The 20963-nt window shown below is 36.5% G+C and overlaps 1 long non-coding RNA gene across 1 annotated transcript; it reads right to left on the bottom strand.

Moving 5' to 3' along the window:
- Window positions 1-508: 508 nt before the first annotated feature.
- Window positions 509-20940, bottom strand: LOC139706223 (uncharacterized). The gene is made up of 3 exons (XR_011707858.1): window positions 20841-20940; window positions 5796-5884; window positions 509-1377 (listed from the first exon to the last, which is right to left on the bottom strand). It is a non-coding gene; the product is annotated as an uncharacterized lncRNA (long non-coding RNA).
- Between the last annotated feature and the right edge of the window lie 23 nt (window positions 20941-20963).

A 20963-nucleotide genomic window follows, 5' to 3' on the forward strand; every position in this document is an offset into this window, starting at 1 on the left:
TACCAGGATTAATTAAAGGCCCCCTTCCTTTAGATATAGACAAGGAGATCACTGGGATTTGGAGCCAAGCAAGAAGCTGTCTGTGACCTCTTCTCAGTCCTCCACCTACTAAGGATATGTGTAATGACAGACATAAGAGGGCAGGAAGAAGGGGTACTCAATTTAGTGAAGGCTTTCAGCTTCAGATAGGTGGGGTGTGGCGGGGCAAGGGGTGAGGAATGGAGAAGAAGTAACACTAAATCCAATTCTGAATTTTTACTACATAGTAGTGAATAGTCCTGTTGCAATAGTATTTGTGACCTCAAATGACTTTAACAGCAATGCAACAACAAACTCATAGATCATGGCAGAGCTTTCATCCAGGAAGAGAAAATTTCCACCAATCAATCCCACCCCATCCCCACCAAGAATAATTTAAAGGAACTGTGAGAGAGAAAAAATTAAAGGTTTAATTTTAGATATATCAAAAGGTTTGCTTGTTAAATATATAGATCTAAATTTTTAGTAAATGTTACTCTTTAAAATGGCGTCCTTTGATCTTATAAGCCCTGTAGAGCTGAGTTAATTCTGTTCCATGATAAGATGGTTAAATAGAAAAGGACAGAATCCTGGGACTGATGCCAGTTGAGGGCAATTAATAACCCCCATTCATACCTGGGGAAGGCAATCTCAGCCCACAAGTTTTCTATTGCTAGAATGTAGCTCTCTACTTCTATAGTCTCAAACTATAAGAGATGTTTTACTACTTTTGCTTTCATAAAAGGAAACACTATAATTAGTGCCTACACACATTATAAAAATTGTTGCCTAGTCTTATTTTGCTTATGTATGTATTTATAATTCCTTGCATGTCTTTGTGAAAGCTTGAAAGGAGAAATTCTCCCAAAGAGCATATATGTCAATTTTTATTTGTAAAGATTCCCCATAGTGGTTGTTAAATATTACTAGGTCTGTTCAGAGTTTGTAAATCTGAGACTTTATTTTTGGGCAAAGGACAACTTTTCTCTTTCTTTGTTAACTGTTCCAAGATTTTAAATTTTAAAATGATATGTTGATGAAATAAACATTACACCATTAAGGAGGAACTTTTAAAATGCAAACCTGAACATGTATTTTAAGTACTAATATAATAAAATTAATTATCCATCCATAATTTTCTATCTTTCTTCCCCATAAGAATAAAATAAATACTGAGCTACAGAGTTGCTGCCAAACTGAGCCCCTTCCCTTGGTCTTAAAAATTCCTAGAGGAGAAAAACATTTTATACAGAGGAGAATAAGATAATCCTTGATTAGTTTGTCCTGTTCCGGAGTCTTTCTTCTTTATGAAATTTCACATCTGGCCAAAAGATGGGGCTCTTGTTCCCAGCACAGAAACTGAAAGTGAAAGAAGAGAAGGTATATTTTTAGGTACTGAGAAACTGTCTACCACAACTGGCAATGGCTTTTGACAAGAAAGTTTCACTTTAGAGGATGAACCAAGTGGCCCTATGACATTCTCTTCCAATTTGACGGCAGACCTCCCAAGATTCAGTTTCTTTATCTGGGAAATCTAGATAGTAACTACTAAGTTCTCATAGAGTCCAGGAAGAAGAGCTTAGCACAATGCCTGGAAAACAGTAGGTAGGTGTGTCAAGGGTTAGCTGTCCTCCCTAGAAGCCAGAGCAAATGGTGTTTATGTTGTCTGTTACTTGGTACAGGAGGTGCTCAATAGACAGCAACTGAATGGATGAATGAACATTCAAATCAACTAATAGTGTGAGGTAAATATAGCTTCTAGCCTGAGCCACTTAAGTTTATGAGATCAGTATGACTAACTTGAACCTTGCTCTTCCTCAGCCATGACTCCGTGACTCTGAATAGCTGCCTGGCTGACCTGTCATTTGATTGACATCAAACGCCCTACTTGAGCTTCTAAGGTGGCACTGCAGTCTCCAGCCTGTTTCATCAACTTAGGTTCTCTATCTCCTCTTTATCTTAACTAGATCAAACAATTGAAACTCATATCTAGACTTGGAAGCACAATGAACCTATCAAAAGTGTAAATGAAAATTATTTTATACAGGAATTTGACATCAATAAACCTTAATCTTTAATACATTTGTTTTGTTTTAAAATGTGATCTTGCTATATTGCTCAGGCAGGTTTCTTAACTACCTGGACTCAAGTGATCCTCCTGGCCCATCCTCATGAGTAGCTGGGATTGCCAGTGCATGTCAGAACACCCAGTTATTTAGCCTTTAAATATTTGAGTTCAAACGTTTATAATGGTATTAGTACTACAGTAATGATTCCTCAACAGATGCATATAAACAAAGAAATTTCAATATTTAGGGACAATTTTTGAGCAGTTCCTGTTATTTCTAGAAGTTTTAGAGAGTTTCACTCTTTCTAAGGAAATTTTGTACACTTGCCCAAACCCCAACCCTCAAAGTCACTTAAATGTTATGTTTTTCATTCACTGTGAGTTCTGGCACCAATGTCTATGGAGAAACTCTTAATTTTACTTTGTAACTATTGTAACTTTTATTTGAAACAGTTCTCTAAAAATAATACTTCAATTCAGCAATATCTTGGTAGAATTCATATATATATATATATATATATATATATATATATATATGTGTGTGTGTGTGTGTGTATGTGTGTGTGTGTATATATACACACATTAGACGATACGAGAAAAAGAAAATGTTAGTACTACTCAACCTTAATTCTCTTATCAAATATGTTGAGATGCTTCTTAATCATTTAGCATTTTTAAAAATACAAACTCTTGGAACCTACAGAATGGGAGCAAATCTTTACCACAAACACATCAGATAGAGCACTAATCTCTAGGATATTAAAGCACTCAAAAACCTTAACACAAAAAAACAAATAACCCAGTCAATAAATGGGCCAAGGAAACGAACAGACACTTCTCAGAAGAGGATATACAATCAACAAATATATGAAAAAATTTTCAACATCTCTAGCAATTGGAAAAATGCAAATCAAAATTACTCTAACATTTCATCTCACCCCTGTCTGAATGGCAGCTCTCAAGAATACAAACAATAAGTGTTGGTGAGGATGTGGGGGAAAAGGCACATTCATACACTGCTGGTGGGACTGCAAATTTGGTGTAGCCAATCTGGAAAGCAGTATGGAGATTCCTTGGAAAACTTGGAATGAAAACACCATTCGACCCAGCTATTCCACTTCTCAGTTTATACCCAAAGGATTTAAAAACAGCATACTACAGGGACACAGTCACAATTATAGCAGCACAATTCACAATAGCTAAACTGTGGAACCAAGTCAGATGCCCTTCAGTAGATGAATGGATAGGAAACTTTGGTATATATACACAATGGAATGTTACTCAGCATTAAAGAGTATGAAATCATGGCATTTGCAGGTAAATGGATGGAGTTAGAGAATATAATGATAAGTGAAGCAAGCCAATCCCAAAAAACCAAAGGCCAAATGTTTTCTTTGGTGAGGATGCAGACTCATAATGGTGATGGGGAGGAAGCATGGGAGGAATGGAGGAACTTTAGATAGGCCAAAGGGGAGGAAGGGGAATGAAGGATACATGGGGGTAGAAAAGATGGGTGGAATGAGTTAGACATTATTATCCAAAGTAAATGAAGATACAAATGGTGTGAAAATACTTTGTGTACAACCAGTGACTTGAAAACTTGTGGTCTATATGTGTAATATGAAATGAATTGCATTCTGCCATCATATATAACAAATTAAATAAATAAATAATTCAATAAAATATGGCCATGTTACCAAAAGCGCTATACAGATTTAATGCAATTCCTATTAAATTTCCAATGACATTCATCATAGAAATAGAAAAGGCAGTCATGAAATTCATTTCATGAAAAATAAGAGGCCCAGAATAGCCAAAGCAATCCTCAGCAAGAAGAGTGAATCAAGAGGCATCACAATACCAGACCTTAAATTATACCACAGAGATATAGTAACAAAAACAGCATGGTGTTGGCACCAAAACAGACATGAAGATCAATGGCATAGACTAGAAGACACAAGACAAATCTACATAAATACAGTTATCTCCTACTAGACAAAGACGTGGGAAACATTGAGAAAAGATAGCCTCCTCAATAAATAGTGCTAGGAGAACTTGAAATCCATAGGTAGCAAAATGAAATTTAACTCTTATCTCTCACCCTGCACAAAATTCAACTAAAAGTGGATCAAAGACCTAGATATTAGATTAGAAACTCTGTACCTACTAGAAGAAAATGTAGGCCTAACACTCCAACATGTCAGGTTAGGAATCAACTTCCTCAACAAGACCCTAAAGTTCTAGAAGTAAAATAAATATCAATAAATGGGATGGTATCAAACAAGAAAGCTTTTTCACAGCAAAGGAAACAATCAAGAGTGTGAAGAGAGAGCCTATAGAATGGGAAAAAATCTTTGCCACCTGCACCTCAGATAAAGGGTTAATTTCTATGATATACAAAGAACTCAAAAAGCTTAACACCAAAAAACAAAAACAACAACAATAAAAAAACCCAATCAACAAATGGGCAAAGAAACTAAAAAGACACTTCTAAGAAGAAGATATACAAATGGTGAACAAATTAATGAAAAAAAAAAATATTCAACATCTCTAGCAAGTAGAGAAATGCAAATTAAAACTACACTGAGATTTCACCTTACTCCAGTCAGAATGGGAATTATCAAGAATACAAGTAACAATAAATGTTGACAAGCATGTGGGGGAAACATTTCTGGTGCCCTTCCACTAATGAATGGATAAAGACAATGTGATATATATGCACAATGGAATATTACTCAGCCATAAATAAGAATGACTTTATGACATTTGCCAGTAAATGGAAAGATCTGGAGACTAAGTGAAATAAGACAATCTAAGTGAAATAAGACAATCCCCCAAAATCAAAGGTAGCATGCTCTCCCTAATATGTATAAACTAACCCACAACAAGGGAGGAGAGAGTAAGAGTAGAAGTTCAATGGATTAAACACCTGGGAATGAAAGGAATGGGAGATAGGAATAGGAAAAACTGTGGAATGAATCTGACATAACTTTCCTATGTACATATATGAATACACCACAGTGAATCTCAACATCCTGTACATCCAAAAGTCTGGGATTCTAATTAGAAAAATATATACTCCATGTTTGTAAAAATGTGTAAAAATAGACTATACTGTTGTATACAACTAAAAAGAAAAAATGATAACAAAAAAAAAGAGGAATTTTAAGGCTGAAGGAGACCACAGAGGTAAAAGTCCACACCATCATTTACAGATGAGGAAATAGGAAACTGAAGAATTGAGTCCTGTAATCTGCTCCTATCACACACACAACTGGCAGAAGCAGAGGGTTCCAATTCCACCATCCAGAGCCATTGCTGCCTTAAGTCTCACATTAGGGGCAGAAGGCGATTTCACCTAACTTCTTTCCACAAACATAAGAAGTGACAGAAGGAAGAGGGGTAGAGAGAAAAGGTGTCATGTGGAAGGAAGAAAATGAGGGTAATACTTGTGCCATTGTGGCTGTTATGATCAGAGGCTTACAAGAATGGTAAATAAAGACAATCACAAATCTGGACTTAAAGGAGAAATTTAGATGCCTACATCTTCCCCATTAAATACACAGATCAGTCCGAGCTTAGGATAGAGTAAAATAATGATCAATAGGCTTTTGGGTCAATTAGGTAAAAAAATATTCCATATTAATCTATGACAATAAAGAAAAACAAGGGCAGACAGAAGATTATAAAACAAAAATATAGGTCTTACCAGTCTCAAAAAAGTAGTAAAGAATCATAGCCAACCCGACTCCTGCAGTGAGTCCAAACCAATACCTATTGAATCAGTCCAACGGTGACCTGTATAAAATATGAGAACATCAGGTTTTTGTTTTTTTTCAGTAATTCTGGTTCATCAAGTACTATTTCCTACCTGCCATAGTGTAGTAGTTTTACCCTGATAGTACAAAGATGTTTACAAGCCGATATTTCCTTAATTAAAAAACACCTTCTTCAATAGCTAAATGCTCCTCTGATAGCTTTTAAGGGGAAAAAAGAAGCACTACCAGATTAAATGTATATGTCTATTAAAGAGGAATCTACTTTCAAAATGTCAAAATATGGGGGCTGGGAGAGGAACTCAGTGGGAGGGTGCTTGTCTAGCATACTTGAGGCCCTAAGGTCCATTCCCAGCACAGGGGATGGGAATTGTGTGATTTTAGAAAGCAGACATTAAAGGAACAACCCTTTGATCCACATAGCGATCAGTTTGTTAAATAGAGAAAGGGTTGATTTTTTAAAACTATATACTCAAAAAATAAATTAAAATCAAGTTTTATAGTATTCCAGGACCCGTTAATATAAATTGGTGTAATATTACTTGGGGGAAAACGTGAAATATATTTCATATGTTTTGGTGCTTAGCAGCCATTCCCCTTTTTCCTTTTTTTTTTTTTTTTGGTGTGGAGACTCCTCTTTTTCAGTCCATGTGGCTCCAGAGGCATCTACTCCCATGCAGATATAGGAAAAGCATGTGATTCAGGGCTTCAGGGCTGATTAACCAAAGTCTTGCATTTACTTGGCCCTAGAGACTTTTTTTTTTTTTTTTTGGTGGTGATGGCCTGTGATGTCATCAGAATCAAGGAAACCTGTGGCCAGAGGTGAGTACACTTCCCAAGGGATGAGTATGGACTCAGCTCTGTGAGGAGGTGAGACCTGGCAAACTCATCTTTGACCACATTGGTTTTGAAACTGAGACCAATACAACAGAAAACTGGGATGGAGAAGAACCAAGTACTGATGTTGTTGATTGGCCCTGAACCTATCTATACCTAGAGCTAGCCCTATTTCTAGACTTACATGAGCAAACAAATCCTCCATTTTGCTTAAGAAAAAAAAAACTGTTGAAATAAATCACTGAGAAAAATATTTTTGTATAAAAAATTTAATTGCATAGGTTGGAAGGAGCAAATGTTCTGGAGAGAGAAGTGCAGATTTATAAGATGTATGGTAAAGAATTTGGGTTTGTGCTGGTCTTCACTCTTAGCCCTACATCTTTCAGGGAGACTTGGATCAAATTGGGTAGTCTAACAACATGATTTATAGTGAGGACTAACCACACCCATAAAATCTTAGGTCAGGAGATGGCCAATCCCAAAGATCGACACTTTGGGTCACTTGGTATCAGTAGTTCTGAAATTAATAGAAGTATGCAATGACCAATCAGTCATACCTATGTGATGAAACTCTCCCCAAAATTTTGGACAACAAGTTCAGGTGAACTTTGCTGATTGGCAGTACTCTGTGCATATTGTCACATATGGATGTCAGATCAGTGATATGTCAACTCCATGGCTAGAACACAACTGCAACTCCACATTTGAAATCTTCCTGGTGTCCCTTCCTTTGGCTGAAATTATGTATGTATCCATTCCCTTCACTGAACCATCATTGTGAGTACGACAGACTTCAGTGAGTTTTGTATTTCTGGCAAATTATTAATCCTGAGGCAGGTTAGGAACCTTCAAACTCACAGCTGGTGTCAGAAATAAGAATGGGGACTCTGTTTCTAACTTTGTAGTTGGCCCAACTTCTACAGAGTGTTTCCAGGTTTGTTTGAGTGAAACAAGTTGACTGACACTTTGAAAGTACCTGGCTACAGTAACAAAGGTGCAGGATGGAAGTTATGCTGATTTAGTAATCTTTAAACAAAGGCCAACCTGTCTTTAAAGATCAGTGACATTTCTAATGTGTATTACCACGTAATAAAACAACCTTTCTTACAGTTTTACTGACTTCTTCCTTAACAAAAAAACTTAAAAAAAATGGTGGGGGGTGGCAATATTAATTTCAAGTGTCAATTAATCTCACAAATTTAAGTCAGGATGGCAACAGGAAAAAAAATGTTGAGTGGCATTCTGATTTATTTTGCATGAAGTTCAAAATAAGGAACACTGATCTATGTTTATGAAAGTCTGAATACTGCCTATTTTGGGGTGGCCGGAGTTGGGGGTACAGATTTGGATGGCGACAAGGAAGGGCCATGGGGGTTATAATGGAGTGTTGGGAATGTTCCAATTCCTGATTTGGGTGATGGTTATTTGAGACAGTGTACAGCACTGTTCACTTATGACTTCTACACTTTGGTGTATGTCAATTTTGAAAAGCTATATCTCAGTTTTTTTTAAAAAATCAAGTCCTTGGGCACATAATAAAAAAAAAACAGTGTAAAAGAAACTTACTTAACAAACACTCAGGAGCTATTATGTGTCAGGCATTCTGGTAGTACTGTGGATACAACATAAAGCAAAAAGAGAAATGAAACCTACTTATAGACTACATTGATTTAGCCATTAAATTACCTCCAGTAACAACTTGGAATTTAAAATTCAACATGACTTTATTATCTAGAAATAATTCCTACAAATAAATTCATGACTTTACATATGAAATTTTTATAAATTAATTCCCTGTATTCTTATGTTCCTAATTCAACTTTTACTTTTTCTAAAAAGGCTTTTAATTTCCTGCAGTTTACAGTGGCCTATCTTTAATTTGGACTCCTTTTGAATTCAAAAAATAGCATCACACAACTCAGCACTTAATTGTTCCTTAATAGTATCGTGAGCATTAAATTTTTCTACCACTTTCTGTAAGTTCCTCTAAGTTCCTTAAGAAAGGAGATTGTATATTTTCTTTGAAATGTTTCACAATGTTTAGCAATCTGTGGGTTATGTGATATATGTTTAATTAGTTGTGAGCAGTGTGAATGAAAACTTCACTTGGCCATATTAAACATGCTTAAGAATAGTTTAAACTTCAGGAAAAATTGGTCCTTAAAATAATTAATGTCCAGCATTTTATTTTGCCATTTTCTGTTGGCTCATTTTTCATGTTTAAAAGAGATAAAAGTTATTCTTGGCATTCTTTTCTGTTCCCTAAGTTTCAGTTTTCATAGGAATTGAAAAGTGACTACAATTATCTGTTTGCTTTAAGTATGTTTGCTTTAACTGAGAAGGAGAAATGTTCTAAGTGAAACAATTGTCTCCAAGTATCTCTTAAAGTGATAGAGCACCTGCTTTTTAATTAAGTACATCCGTCCCTTGGTATCTGTGGAGGATTGGTTCCACAATCAATAAAAAAATTGATAACAAAATCTGTGGATGCTCAATTCCCTTGTATAAATGGCACAGTATTTACATATAACCTATGCCCATCTTCCTGTATTCTTTAAATCATTTCTAGGTCACTTATACCTAATACTATGTAAATGCAATGCGAATTATTATCACACTGTGTGTTTAGAGAATAATGACAATGATAACCAGTCTGCACATATAGTTTTTGGAATATTTTTGTTTTGCTATTGATTTAATCTATAAATGTGGAAACCACAACTATAAAGGGCCAAGTGTATTGTATTAGCTGACTACAATAAGAACTACATTTCCCATCATTCCTTGCAACTAAGTGTGATCATATGATTAAAGTCTGATAAATAGACTGTAAGTATTGGTTTAAACACTAATCAGTGCCTCAGAAAGCTTGTAGTGAGATAAGCTGTTCTCTAAAAATAAATGTGGTACTGAGGGAAAGGGAGAGGGGGAGCAGACCACACCCCTTGTTACCTGAAGACAGAAAGCTGGGTTGTAAAGGAATATACTCATAAAATATCTGAAGAAAGCCACCTGCACAGCAGGCATGTAACCTATCCCATATATTCCTCCAGTATGCAGGCATGGCACAGCCGTCCATTGTATCCTGGCTCAATGCCGCCAAGGAGTAAATAAATAATAAAATGTCCAAAACCTCTCCATTGAGTCCTCCAAGTTCTCTCTTTGAGATTGGAAAACAGTATGCTAGGCCTTTACAGCCCTGGGGTTGAAGAGTAAGTCATAGATATACTTTCAACTTTTGTTCTCAAAGCATGTTGTTTGTTTGTTTGTTTTCCTCCTTTTCCTTTTGGACTTCTACTTGGAATAAGGTCATGGTTGTAAGTTGACTATAATGTGAAAACAACACCCTAGAAATGGCAGGGTAACCAGAGAAGGTGCCTGGATCCCTAGGTGACAAAATGGAGACTGTGAGTTTATCATTTCAGTATTATACATCACTAATTTGTTATATGAGAAGAAAATTCTCTTGTTTAAGCTGTTATCTTAGATCTCATTATACAGCCTAACAAATATTCTAACATCCATTGGGGGAGTTATGAGATGGCAATCATTGGCAAGAAATGGTCCTTTATTTCCTAAACAATGCTTTATGGAATAAATATGTTTCAGACCCAAACTTTGGTGGATTATTTATGTACATAAGAAATCCCAGTTTCTTTTGTTTTGAACTAGGAATTGAACCTGGGGCACTTAACCACTGAGCCACATCCCCAACACTTTTTATTTATTTATTTTTTTATTTTGAGACAGGGCCACACTAAGTTGCTGAGACTGGCTTTGAACTTGTGGTCTTCCTGTCTCAGCCTTCCAAGCTGCTAGGATTACAGGTGTGTACCACTGTGCCTGGCTCCAAGTTTGATATTAAAAGACTAATAAAAATGATCAATTTTAAAGTTAATTATCCCCAATCTTCTTTCCTTCAACAAGTACCATTTACACACACAGACACATATTCACATGCATACTCACACTTATGGCATATCATCTGGCTTTGGGGCCACCAATTGGATACAAATTTATTTATTTATTTAATTTTATTTTGAGAGAGAGAGAGAGAGAGAGAGGGAGAGAGAGGGAGAGGGAGAGAGAGAGAGAGAAAGTTTTTAACATTTATTTTTTAGTTTTCGGCGGACACAATATCTTTGTTTGTATGTGGTGCTGAGGATCGAACCCGGGCTGCACGCATGCCAGGCCAGCGCGCTACCGCTTGAGCCACATCCCTAACCTCTGGATACAAATTTAAATTAACCATTAGAAACTGTGTATTTTGTAGTTTTCACTTTATATATTTATATTGACTGTGAGTGGTGTTGCTTTTCAAAACCTAACCTATGACTGCACCCTTGAAGTTGGCTTTTGTCTGTATTTTATTTGTATGAAAATATAACATGTCATACTATCTTCTAAGAAATAGTTTAAAATTGTACTAAACAATTCATAATTTCGGAATGGATTGGAAGATGGCGGGCCAGAGGGAGAAGCATACTCTATTGCTCCATGATCCAGATCTTACCTAGTTGGAATACCGCATCTCTGAAAGTGTTAGAGGACCCCTATACAGCTGCTTTCTGCAGAAATCACCAGCGCTGTGACCCCAAGCAGGGCTCCGAGCCTCAGTGTTCCAGCAGGACTCTGGACTCCTGGCTCCAGACACCCAAAGCCCAAAGTTCTAGACAACACAGGGCTCCTGAGTGACTTAGCAGAATCACCTATCAGCACCTCTGCAGAACTCCCAGACTTCGCTCTGCTCCCATGCAGGTCCTCAGCTGCTACCTACCCACAGCACAATTCTGGCTCCCCCCACTTCATTAGATACCTCAGCACTGGAAGCAGACTGCCTCCATCTTGGCTCACCTCCCTCACCATATTTGTTGGGGGCAGCTCCCAGATCGGATCTCTAGCTGGCCAGGTACAACTTTTCCAACTCCCCCATCTCCCCAGTAGCAGTAACCTCACACAGTAACTGCCCAACATAAAGCAACTCTCAGTTGGACATGTGCGCAGTATTACCAGGGCGCTGCCCACCGGGAACCCCAGTATGAGTTTCCTCAATTGGGAACTGCTAAGGGAGAGGGAGAGAGACCAGGAACTGAGAAATCTCCAGGCAAGATAGGGAGATAGTACTGGGCGCCAAAGTCATATAAGCGGTCCCAGAAAGAGACAGTCTCCCTGCAGGGACTGGCAGATGCCACTCCCTGCTTCCAGGCACCCTGCACCAGGAAAAGCCTTCCCTCCCTGGTTACCTCCACCATCCTGAGGGCAGAGGTATCAGCTAACAACAGACAACCCCACCTATTGGATGAGAAGAGGAGCAGGAAAGACACAGATCTCTAAAACTACAAACAATCCTGGTTTCTTCCTTCGAGTATTTTTTTCTCTTTTTCTTCTACCCCTCTATCCTCCAGTCCTCTCATCCCCAACATATTTGAAACCAAGAACTTTGCATGAAATAGGATTTTGAGGACTGAGTCATCTGAATAATATAATATAGAGGTTTTATATATACACTTTTTTTCCTCCGCTTTTTTTCTTTTATTTTTCTATCCCCCTCCAAATTTTATATTTTAACATCTCGTATTTTTCTAAATACATATGTGTGTTTGTTTTAAACGTACTTGTTTAGCCTAAATTACATGCTGTCTATTCTCTTGCTACTAACCCTCTTCATTAGATTTCTCTTTCACTCTTCCTAAGATATGTTAACTCTATATCCTCACATCCTACCTCCTCAGCATATCATCCTAGGCCCCACCCTGAGTTCATTGTCCACCATCAGTCACTGTAAGCACTTTTACAAAACTACTGAATATATTATAGATAATAATTGAATCCAACATTTCTGTACAATGAGACTAAACTTTAAACATCTTAATAACAACAAATTGTTCATAGGAGGTATATTGTTGTTATTGGGATCTGTTAACATTGTCCTTCCACACAAAGGAGAGGTCTTGGAACCCTAGAAGAGCACTACAAACCCATAGGGTAAAAATAATCACACCCCGGACTGAGGAGCTGGAAAGAAAGACACATGAGCAACATGAAAAGACAAGGGAAGAAAGTGCCCCAAACAAATCAAGACACATTGGCAGCCACAGCAGAAGAAATTACAGAGAAGGAGTTCAGGATGTACATGGTTAAAATGTTCTGCGAACTCAAGAAAGATATAAAAGAGCAAATACAGGCAATGAAAGATCTCTTGGACAAGGAGCTACATAAACAAATACAGAAAAAAAAGATCACCTCAACAGAGAGATAGAGGTTCTAAAAAAAAAAAAACTCAAACATAAATCCTCAAAATGAAAGAAACAATAAACCAAATTAAAGGCTCAAATGAAAACAATGCTAAGCAGGAAGTGTGAATCAGGCGGTATAGCGATACCAGACTTCAAACTATACTACAGAGCAATAGTAACAAAAACAGCATGGTACTGGTACCAAAACAGGCGGGTGGACCAATGGTACAGAATAGAGGACACAGAAACCAATCCACAAAACTACAACTATCTTATATTTGATAAAGGGGCTAAAAGCCTGCAATGGAGAAAGGATAGCATCTTCAACAAATGGTGCTGGGAAAACTGGAAATCCATATGCAACAAAATGAAACTGAATCCCTTTCTCTCGCCATGCACAAAAGTTAATTCAAAATGGATCAAGGAGCTTGATATCAAATCAGAGACACGCCGTCTGATAGAAGAAAAAGTTGGCTACGATCTACATACTGTGGGGTCGGGCTCCACATTCCTCAATAGGACACCCATAGCACAAAAGTTAATAACTAGAATCAACAAATGGGACTTACTCAAACTAAAAAGTTTTTTCTCAGCAAAAGAAACAATAAGAGAGGTAAATAGGGAGCCTACATCCTGGGAACAAATCTTTACTCCTCACACTTCAGATAGAGCCCTAATATCCAGAGTATACAAAGAACTCAAAAAATTAGACAATAAAATAACAAACAACCCAATCAACAAATGGGCCAAGGACCTGAACAGACACTTCTCAGAGGAGGACATACAATCAATCAACAAGTACATGAAAAAAATGCTCACCATCTCTAGCAGTCAGAGAAATGCAAATCAAAACCACCCTAAGATACCATCTCACTCCAGTAAGATTGGCAGCCATTATGAAGTCAAACAACAACAAGTGCTGGCGAGGATGTGGGGAAAAGGGTACACTTGTACATTGCTGGTGGGACTGCAAATTGGTGCAGCCAATTTGGAAAGCAGTATGGAGATTTCTTGGAAAGCTGGGAATGGAGCCACCATTTGACCCAGCTATTCCCCTTCTTGGTCTATTCCCTAAAGACCTAAAAAGAGCATGCTACAGGGACATTGCTACATCGATGTTCATAGCAGCACAATTCACAATAGCAAGACTGTGGAACCAACCTAGATGCCCTTCAATAGACGAATGGATAAAAAAAATGTGGCATTTATACACAATGGAGTATTACTCTGCATTAAAAAATGACAAAATCATAGAATTTGCAGGGAAATGGATGGCATTAGAGCAGATTATGCTAAGTGAAGCTAGCCAATCCCTAAAAAACAAATGCCAAATGTCTTCTTTGATATAAGGAGAGTAACTAAGAACAGAGTAGGGTTGAAGAGCATGAGAAGAAGATTAACATTAAACAGGGATGAGAGGTGGGAGGGAAAGGGAGAGAGAAGGGAAATTGCATGGAAATGGAAGGAGACCCTCAGGGTTATACAAAAGTACATACAAGAGGAAGTGAGGGGAAAGGGAAAAATAATACAAGGGGGACAAATGAATGACAGTAGAGGGGGCAGAGAGAGAAGAGGGGAGGGGAGGGGAGGGGAGGGGGGATAGTAGAGAATAGGAAAGGCAGCAGAACACAACAGACACTAGTATGGCAATATGTAAATCAATGGATGTGTAACTGATGTGATTCTGCAATCTGTATATGGGGTAAAAATGGGAGCTCATAACCCACTTGAATCAAAGGGTGAAATATGATATATCAAGAACTATGTAATGTTTTGAATAACCAACAATAAAAAATTTAAAAAAAAATAAATACTGGAGTGTTTTAAGCCTCAAAAAAAAAAAAAAAAAAGAAAGAAACTCAGAAATGTCCAGATTTTAAATTCTGTTATGTAAACCTCTATATCTGATGTCATAGTCCCTTAAGTTAAGTTTCCAACAAAATTTATACCCATATAAATAAAGGGGGAAGTATATATTAAAAAAAAATAAAGGCTCAAATGAAAGCATCACCAACAGAGTAGACCACTTGGAAGATAGGCCATCAGACAATGAAGACAAAATATATAATCTTAAAAAAAATGTAGACCACACAGGGATAATGGTAAGAAACCACAAGCAGAACTTCAAGAAATATGGGATAACATAAAAAGACCAAAATTATAAGTTATTGGGATAGAGGAAGGCATAGAGGTCCAGACCAAAGGAATGAACAATCTATTTAATGAATAATATCAGAAAACTTTCCGAACATGAAGAATGAATTGGAAATCCAAACTCAAGAAGCCTACAGGACATCGAATGTACAAAATCACAACAGATCCACACCAAGGCACATTATAATAAAAATGCCCAACATACAGAATAAGGAGAGAATTTTAAAAGCCACAAGAGAAAGGAGTGAGATTACATATAGCGGAAAACCAATTAGGGTAACAGCAGATTTTTCAACACAGACCCTGAAAGCTAGAAGATCCTGGAACAACATATATCAAGCTCTGAAAGAAAATAAATGCCAACCAAGTATCTTGTATCAAGCAAAATTAAGCTTTCGATTTGAAGATGAAATAAAAACCTTCCATGATATACAAAGGTTAAAAGAATATATAGCTTGAAAACTGGCACTACAGAACATCCTTGGAAAAATATCCCATGAAGAGGAAACAAAAAATAACAATGAAAATCAGCAGAGGGAGGTAGTACCCCAAAGGAAAATATAATCAAAGAAGAAAATCAAGTCAAGTTAAATAACAAAAATAAACAAATATGGCCGGGAATACAAACCATAGTAACCCTGATTGTTAATGGCTTAAACTCACCATCAAAAGCCACAGGATAGCAGATTGGATTAAAAAACAAGACAATATGCTGCCTCCAGGAGTATCATCTGATAGGAAAAGATATACACAGACTAAAGGTGAAAGGTTGGGAAAAATCATACCACACACATGGACTGCGGAAGCAAGCAGGGGTTTCCGTACTCATATCAAATAAAGTAGACTTCAAGACAAAGTTAATAAAAGTGATAAAGATGGACATTAAATACTGCTTAAGGGAACCATGTACCAACAAGACTTAGCAATCATAAATATATATGCCCCCCCCCCAAATGGAGCTGCTGTGTTCATCAAACAAATTCTTCTCAAGTTCAAGAGTCAAATAGATCACAACACAATAATCTTGGGTGACTTTAACACACCTCTCTCACCACTGGATAGATGTTCCAAACAAAACTTGAATAAAAAACTATAGATCTCAATAATACAATTAATAACTTTGACTAAACTGACATATATAGAATATTTCAACCTGCACCAAGGAGTACACTTTCTTCTCAGCAGCACATGGATCCTTCTCTAAAACAGACGATGTAATGTGCCACAAAGCAACTCTTAGTAAATACAAAAATGTAGAGATACTACCATGCATTGTATTAGATCATAATCTAATGAAATTGGGAATCAATGACAAAATCAAAAATAAAAATTACTCCAACACCTGGAGACTTAATAACGTGCTACTGAATGATCAATGCAGAAGACATCAAGGAGTAAATTTTAAAAAATTTAGAGGTGAATGAGAACACAGATACAAAATATCAAAATCTCTGGGACACTATGAAAGCAGTACTAAGAGGAAAATTCATTGCATGGAGTTCATTCCTTAAAAGAAGAAAAAGTCAACAAATAAATGACCTCACATTACATCTCAAAGCCCTAGAAAAAGAAGAACAAACCAATACCAAAAGCAGTAGAAGCCAAGAAATAATAAAATTAGTGCTGAAATCAATGAAATTGAAAACAAAAAAAAATTGAAAAAATTGACAGAACAAAAAGTTGGTTCTTTGAAAAAATAAATAAAATTGACAGAACCTTAGCTACGCTAACAAAGAGAAGGAGAGAGAAAAATCAAATTACCAGCATACGTGATGAAAAAGGTAATATCACAACAGACACTATAGAAATACAGAGGATAATTAGAAAATATTTTGAAAACTTATACTCCAATAAAATAGAAGATATTGAAGGCATCCACAAATTTCTTAAGTCATATGATTTGCCCAGATTGAATCAGGATGATCTACACAATTTAAACAGACCAATATCAAATGATGAAATAGAAGACACCATCAAAAGCCTACCAACCAAAAAAAGCCCAGGACCAGATGGATACACAGCCAAGTTCTATAAGACCTTTAAAGAAGAACTAATACCAATACTCTTCAATTTATTTCAGGAAATAGAAAAAGAGGGAGCACTTTCAAACTCATTCTATGAGGCCAATATTACCCTGATTCTAAACCAGGCAAGACACATTAGAGAAAGATAACTTCAAACCAATATCTCTAATGAATACAGATGCAAAAATTCTCAATAAAATTCTGGTAAATCAAATACAAAAACATATCAAAAAGATAGTACGACATGATCAAGTGGGATTCATCCCAGGGATGCAAGGTTGGTTCAACATACGGAAATCAATAAATGTAATTCATCACATGAATAGACTTAAAGATAAGAACCATATGATTATCTCAAAAGATGTAGAAAAAGCATTCAATAAAATACAGCACCCCTTTATATTCAAAACACTAGGATAACAGGAATATATCTCAACATCGTAAAAGCTTTCTATGCTAAGCCTCCATCATTGTAAATGGAGAAAAATTGAAAGCATTCCCTCTAAAAATTGGAAAAAGACAGGGATACCCTCTTTCAGCACTTCTATTCAACATAGTTATTGAAACACTGGCCAGAGCACAGCCACATCAATGTTTATAGCAGCACAATTCAAAATAGTTGAACTGTGGAACCAATCTAGATGCCCTTCAGTAGATGAATGAATTAAAAAAAAATGTGGCATATACACACAATGGAATATTACTCAGCAATAAAAGAGACAAAATCAATGGCATGGATGGCATTAGAGAAGATAGTGCCAAGTGAAGTTAGCCTATCCCCCCCAAAACAAATGCCAAATGTTTTTTTCCATGTAAGGTAACTGAGTCATAGTGGGTAATATTCTTTCCAAATTTCCTTTTACCCTCTTTCCCTTTTTATGTTGGCACTATTTTATTTACTACAACTTAAAAAAAGTTCTTTATCTTACCATCTATTCTATTAAATCCCCCCACATAATACTTCACTTCTTGAATCTCCATGTTGTTGCCGTAGTCTACACTGCTTGATCTTTAGACTTGCTGCACAGTTGTCCTTTTGCCTTTTTCTAAGGCTGGTACATTTTTTTCCTGAACCCCAATTTGTCCTTGTTTTCCTGGAGTATATGGATTAATGATATTCTAAAAAATCATCAGGAGGATAATGTTCTATTTGAAATAACATTATTTTTGCTGTCATGGTTGATTGATAATTTGAATGAGTACAGAATTTTACTGAAAAATATGTCATTAAAACATTGAAAATACTCTGTCATTGTCGTCTAGTATCCATTGTTACTGATAGAACTGATCCTCATTTCTTTGTTGATAACATGTCCTTTATGTTTAAAAACTTTTGGGATTGATTATGATGATGAGGATGATAATTACATCATAATGTCTCCAAATAAGAATTTTTTTCATCTATTTTCTAGTACCTTGTGAATATCCTCATTCTGAAAACTTATTTTCTTCTATATTAAAGAAACAAAAACAACATAATTTTCTTATTTCATTTTACTTTTAAATTTTTTTCTCTTCTACTTCAAAGTTATAACTGTTAGATAGGCTGTCCTGGTTAATCTTTACTCTCAAATTTTCTACTTGTGTCTTTCTTTGTATGCTATGATCTAGAAGATTTCTTTAATATTTAGTATTTCAATTTTTAAAATTTAAGTAGTACCATCAATGTCTAAGAGCTTTTTTTTAATACTATGGTTGTTCTTTTTCCAGACAACTTTATTTATATCTTAAAGCTATAACATGTTCCAAATACCAGAATATATAAATTGGAATTCTTCAAAATATTCTTTTTTATTTCATGAATTATATTTGCTTTCTTTAAAGTTAGTTTTTCATTGTCTTTCTTTTTTACAATGCTGATTTTCCTATTAATTCTTCCCCTGGTGTTTAAGCATAAATGATATTGATACAGTTTTCCTTTAGTGAGTAGGATGTCTGCCAGTTCTCTCTCCTATGTAGTAATTATAAATAAACAACAGCAATATATATATGGCAGGGCCAGGAATGCCAAATACCAGATTTTACTATGTTTTATTATAGGATGTATAGTCAAGTAGCAAGTTCTCAGGATGCTTTCCCTGAATAACATAACAGAAATGGTTTTACTGTGTGTTACCAACATAAAAGCTTTCACTTTCTCTGTACTAACTATTGTTAGTTATTTTTGCTGGCTTAGGAGGCTGAGGCAGAAGGACTATAAGTCTGAGGCCAGCCTGGAAAATTTCACAAGTCCTCTCAAAATAAAAAAATAAAAAGAACTGGGGATTTAAATCAGTGGTAGAGCAATTGCCTATCATGTACAAGGCCCTGAGTTCAATCCCCCAGTACCACAAATATAAACAAACAAACAAACAAACAAACAGTTCTGGGAAAATTGGATATCCATATGCAGAACACTGAAATTTGATGCTTCTCTTATTGTATAAAAGTCAACTCAAAATTGATCAAAGACCTAAAGGTAAGACTGAAACTGTGATATTATTAGAAGATAGGTGAAACAGTTTGTACAAATAGTGCAGACAATGATTTTGTGGACAGGACCCCAAAAGGACAAGAAATATAAGCAAAAATTGAAAGGTGGGATTACATCAAATTGAAAAGGTGATGTACTTCAAAGGAAACAATCAATAGTGTAAAGAAAGAACCTACAGAATGAGAGAAAATATTTGCCAACTCTTCTGCAACAAATCCCTATTAAACATGCATTTGGTCTCCCTGATGACAAATAAATCCAGTGGTGGAGACATTCACACATGCTAAGGTATATATACTTCTTTTGCTAGTGCTAGAAGAGGATCTTCTCCAAATCTGAAATCTATTTCCTTGAACTTTACATAGAACAAATGTACTTGATGGGTCTTTTTGTATTTGGAGATAACCTAGCAGCTTTCTCTCTTCAAGGGGAATCCTCTGAAATTCCACCAATACTCCTCATGCCTTCAAGTTATCTTCATGATTTTTCACTTCTCTCAAATAATTACAACTTGACTGAGATCTTTTTAAAAAAATATTTTTTAGTTGTTGAAGGACCTTTATTTTAAAAATATTTTTATATGCGATGCTGAGAATCGAACTCAGTGCCCCACACATGCTAGGCAAGTGCTCTACCACTGAGCCATAGCCCCAACCCCCTGAGATTTTAAAATGCTCAATCTAGAACTTAATAGTAGGACTTCACATGTGGTCTGGCAAGTGAAGAGTATATTTGGATCTTTATTGGCTGCTTCTCTATAAGAGAGTTCAATTAGGCATCAGGACACATTACCAAAGGGAGAAGTGGGATTGGAGTAGGAGAATTACAACACATCAACTCATAACATCACTGCATCCTTGTTGTTTAGTTCAGACCTCTACACACATACACCACACAGTTCTTTACATAAGTTTAAAATCATTTCCTGTCTTTTCAACTAAGCTAAGAAATCTTTGGGCTTTTGCTTTTTTGGCAGAGGTCCCTGACCAATGAATTGAGTGGCAGAGGTAACTTTAGAAGTACTGAGCTGAGAATCTACAAGTTAGGGAAAGTGGGACTTGAGAACAGAGAATGTTGTATAAAGTGTACAACAGTCAGAGGGCTCTGGTTCCTGACGACGGTAGCAATTACCCAGTTATTCATTCATATTGCTCGTCTTTTCACCTATAATAGGAATTATTTCCTCCATGTAGTCACCAAAGGTGGGTGGTTGGAAGACGAGGCCAAAAGAAGCAATTTCAGGGAAAGACTCACAAGTAGAGAGCAGGGGACCCCAGGCTTGGCCTGGTGCGGGTACTCGGACCATCACCGAGTCCGCGGGAGCGTGCGCCCTCCCGGAGCGCGACCTCGGGCCTTCGCTCCCCGGAGCCCCGGGGG

Source organism: Marmota flaviventris, chromosome 6 (assembly GCF_047511675.1).
Source record: "Marmota flaviventris isolate mMarFla1 chromosome 6, mMarFla1.hap1, whole genome shotgun sequence".
In the NCBI taxonomy this organism is placed as follows: Eukaryota; Metazoa; Chordata; class Mammalia; order Rodentia; family Sciuridae; genus Marmota; species Marmota flaviventris.